The sequence below is a fragment of the Pan troglodytes genome, chromosome 4 (assembly GCF_028858775.2).
Source record: "Pan troglodytes isolate AG18354 chromosome 4, NHGRI_mPanTro3-v2.0_pri, whole genome shotgun sequence".
Lineage (NCBI taxonomy): Eukaryota > Metazoa > Chordata > Mammalia > Primates > Hominidae > Pan > Pan troglodytes.
The window spans coordinates 48,138,800-48,143,423 of record NC_072402.2 but is presented as its reverse complement, the minus strand read 5'-3'; the positions used below and the strand labels follow the sequence as shown (position 1 = coordinate 48,143,423).

At 41.8% G+C, this 4,624-nt stretch overlaps 1 long non-coding RNA gene across 1 annotated transcript; it reads right to left on the bottom strand.

Annotated features, from left to right (window-relative positions):
* Positions 1–205: 205 nt before the first annotated feature.
* Positions 206–4,252, bottom strand: LOC134810012 (uncharacterized). The gene is made up of 3 exons (XR_010157073.1): positions 4,205–4,252; positions 1,441–1,612; positions 206–646 (listed from the first exon to the last, which is right to left on the bottom strand). It is a non-coding gene; the product is annotated as an uncharacterized LOC134810012 (long non-coding RNA).
* Between the last annotated feature and the right edge of the window lie 372 nt (positions 4,253–4,624).

The following is a 4,624-nucleotide window of genomic DNA, read 5'->3' as shown; positions in this document are numbered from 1 at the left end:
TGGTAGTTTTGGCAGAAGCATTACGTACAGGGAAAGCAAATCTGTATCCATAGCAGAGTCTTTTTATTTCTCCTAGCACATAATGTTCTGGGTCAATCCTCCTTTCTAAAACAGTATACAAACATAAACACAGCTTATTGACTTGTTGCAGGTACCATAAAAAAAAAACTGGCGATATAGAAAGACCATGAAAGAATTAACGGTATTTAAAAACTAGAACAAATTTAATAACCCTTTATATAAATTTGCTGCATCCACAAAAGTATGGAAACTCTCACATTCCAGATATCGACCTGAGTTACAGAAGTTAAAACCTCTCCAAATACATCCGCAATTTTCCCTGGTACTAAACACAGTCATCTTCTAGAAAGAAACACCAGTGACCCATATTTTAAACTAAAGCACACACTGCTTTTTGTAAAAAAGCAAAGTCATTTAAAGCAGCTAATTAAAATACCATTTAAGCAATTGCAATGGGTAACAGGATCATAAAATCATTAGTAAAGTAGAAGTTTGTCACTGAAGCTTCCACATGATCTTATAGACTAGAAGTAGACTGGTCAGGCTTCATAGACATCAGCTAAATGAAGGCACCAAACTCCATTAAGTCCTCAAATTTCAGTGTCTTATTTTTTTCTGAGCACCACTTGAACAAGAAAGAAAAAGCAATGGTAAGAGAAATATACCATGACCTATGATAGGGATTAGTTTGAAATTTTAGCCATAAAAGCTTAGTGTTGGTTTTTTTTTTTATATATAAGCCATCTAGGTCAAATACTTACTGAATACTTATATATGCTTGTGCTTTGCTGGCCATTCTGGGGAAGGATAAAAGAGGTATTCAATGCTATGAGATGCTTCAGCCTAATTGAAAAGACTTGGACAATTAAAGCTCAGGGCAGTGAGTATGACAGAGTACCAATTAGATGTGAGAGGTAGTGACTGCAGCAGGTCTCAGGGAACTGTGAGATGCTGACCAATAGCACCCTACCCTTAGCAGCTATTCACAGCAAGGATGAATTCACAACCATAAATAAATTATGTATTGTTTGGTTCTAATTTGGATAAAATATTTTTATAACTTAAACTACCCAGTCGTCTGTGTTGCCTGGAACAAGAACTTCCTAGGAGACCTAGGGATTCTGCCCTGCTTCAATTGGAGGCCTAACGATTCTGCCCTGCTTTAATTATAAATTCCATGCCCCATGGAGTTCTTATTCTTAAACCTGTAAGTCCTGGCCTAGACACTCCCAGGCAGGTGGTGAACAGTGTGAAAGGACAGGCTAGCAAAGAGCCTCTGCCCTGGGAGCAGCACATATCTTGGTGCAGCCTTCTTGCCAGTGCTATTCTCCCTAACTTTGAACTTCCAAAGTCCCTCTGCCTAGGTGTTCCAGCTATACCTGATCCTTTTACATTTCCTGTTCTCTGGATGGTACTTGCCTGACTGCTGGGGTTGGCCTCCTGTTTCCAGTTCCATCTACTTCCTTCCATGTCCTTCACGGCTTCTCTGACCTGTCATGCCAACAGATTGCTCATGTTGGTAGAGCTCTGAATCCTAAACAGCCGCTCTGAAGCCCGAATTCACTCTATTCTGGATGATTTCACTCTTGATCTGGAAAAGGAAGAAAAGCCTTTAAGTGATTGTCCTCAGAGGTACTGTGTTGGTGTTCTGCTCTGCTTATGCTTTCAGTGTGGCTGTGCCTCAGGCTCCTGGCTGCAGCCCATTTCTTTTCTGACCTCCACTCTCTCTCCCTGGATAATCTCATTCCCCTATGCCTGTAAGCTTCATCTTTCCTCTGATGAATCCCCAGTCCCTCCTCCAGGTTTTAGAGTATCTGAGCTGGCCAGGGACCTAAGCTGCAAGACACAGAGGCTAAGAAGCACTAAAGTAAATTATCAAAGAGATACTGTGTAGCTCCCAGAGTTGTTCGAAAAACTGGAGAACAAGACATAGAAAATAGGCTGGAAGAAAGGGAGGCAGAGCTAAGCCACAGCATTTGTCCAAGGAGGTCCCTACTGCCCCAAACACTGGACACTGCAGTTTTTTCTGCCAGTGTTACTCCTTGGGAAATGGGTGTTGTTGCCACCTCCAGAATGAATTCTCCACTGACCTTGCTTCTTTGAGCAACTTGCTCCTAATTCAGACTCTCAGATGGGTGCATCTGATTGGCCAAACCTAGATCATATGTACATATCCTAGCTGCAAGGGGGCCAGGAAAACAAAAATCTGGCCTTTTAAGATTTTATCTTGGGATATGGGCTGTCCCTCATCAGGATGCATTCAGTGGGGAATTTTCCATCTATCCAAAGCAGATGACATTGGACAATAGAAATAAGTGAGAGAGAACGGGAAAGCAAAGAATGGAAAGGAAAGGAAAAAAGCAAACGTCCACCACAGAGACATGTTTTCAATTGCCCACTGTACAGCTTTACTAGATCTCCTACAAATACCTCAAACTGTGTGTCCAAAAGTGAGCCCTCCATCATTTATCCCCAATGTATTCCTCCTCCTCCCTTTTCTTTCTTGGTATCTGATTGTTTCCTCATTCATCCAGACACTCAAGCCCCTAAACTCAGTTATTCTCCCTCCCTTCTAATGACTCTGGTCATCAAATGCTTTGGATTACATATACTTTATGTTTCTAAAATACATCTCTTTTTCTGAAAGGTCACTGCCATTCCTTCAGGTCCAACACTCATCAGCTTTTGTCCAGATGAGCACAGGAGCTCCCTACTATTCTCCCAGCCTCTAACATTGCTCCATGGCACTTGTCACAGTTGCAATTGCATTTGTTATGGGATTATTTGATTGTCTGCTCCCCATCATCCTCTTGTTCTACTTGATTCTGCCTTCTTAATGCCAACTGTTTGGTTATCTAACAGTAGAACAGTGAGAGAACCATCTCTAAATAAATGGAATTAGGCTTTTTTATTAGAATCTCAGATGACTACCTTCTGCCTTTTCTCACCCTGAGAATTGTGACTATGGAGTCACAATGTTCCCCTGTAAACCTGACTCCTAGAAAAAAAGTAAACTGAAAGGAAACAAATGAGAGGCTAAATACATCAAATTTCTTCTCAGGTCATCCTGAGTTCACTAGACCTGGAATGGAGCATGGTGCTTATTCTCACTGTTGAGTTAGAAGTGTAATAACTAGTCTGTTAGATGGTGCCCAGTGGGCCACATGTCTTAGTATGTATCCTTTTCTCTTCTCTCCCGCATTGAACCTGGACTGGACCTGTGACTCTCTTTAACCAACAGAACTTGGCAGAATCTAGTGCTGGTCCTGGAACTAAGTCTTGAGAAGACCTGGAGGCTTCCACTTCTGCGCTTTTGGAAATTCTGAGCTTATGTGTTAGAAGAGTAGCTACCCTTCTGGAGACACTACATGGAAAGACCTCATGAAGAGGCCATATGGAAAGGGAGAAGCCTTGTCCAACCATCTCCACCAAGGCCCCAGGCATATGAGACAGCCAACTTGGACAATCTGGTCCTGTTGAGCCCCCAGATGCCCACAGTCTCAGTTGGCAACATGTGGAGCAGAAGAACTGCCCAGATGAGCCCAGTCAACCCAGTGGATCATGAGAATAAGGAAATGGTTTTTGCTTAAAGCTTTTGCTTTGAAGTGGTTCCTTATGCAGCAGTAGATATCTGAAACAGGGGGCATTGATTAGGTATGTGGTCTTCTTTAATTATTCATTTAACTGAACTCCACTTCCAGGCATTTAGTATGTTCTTCTCTGGGTTGATATTAGCTATTGAATGCAAAACCCCTCTAGTTCACAATCAGCACAAGTCTTTGATTTTTTGTGTTAAAAGGTGAACTCATTTGACGGCCCTTATCAATATTTGAAGCCCAGAAAAGCACATACATAACAAAACCAGAGCTTCAGGCTATAAATGGAATTGGCTCGATTCTTCTTGCTGTTTTCTGCATCAGCCTTAGCATGGCACCATTACTGTGATCCATGAGATAGCTGTTTAGGGCCCTGAAATAGGTTGATCTGAAGTTCCCTTGGCAAGGAATAAAGACAATAATAGGTAGAAGGATGAAGAAGTTTTAATTTAGAGAAATTTTACGAAGTAAGAAGGAAAATAAAAGAAAGCCACCAAATTGAATAATGTCCATCGTGTTTAAAGATGCTAATTCAACCCACTGGCACCAGGGAATGAATCTTATCTTGTGTTGACATTCCTCCTTACATAAAGTAGATTTGTCACTGGGAAGCAGCTGTCTGGCCAGGAACTGTGTCTCCCAGCACCCTCTGCATCTAGGTGTGGCCATATGACTAGTACTTACCAATGGAATGTCAGTGGAAGTGACATGTGTCACAATGAGCCATGGCTTTTAAGAAGTCATTATTTCTTTTCCATGTTCCCTTTCCCATTACGCTGGCTGGATATAAGTGACGTCAAGGCCCTAGGGGATGGCAGAACTCCCAACTGGAAGAAAGCTGGATGTCTGAGTCATGGCAAGGAGAGCCATTCACCAACTAGGAAACCACCTAGAAATATTCCACGGGAGAAATAAACTTTTGTTGTATTTGAGCATTTCAAAACTTGAGGTTTATTTGTTGTAGCAGCTAGCATTTCCCTAATGAATATAGTTGTTCACTTATTTGA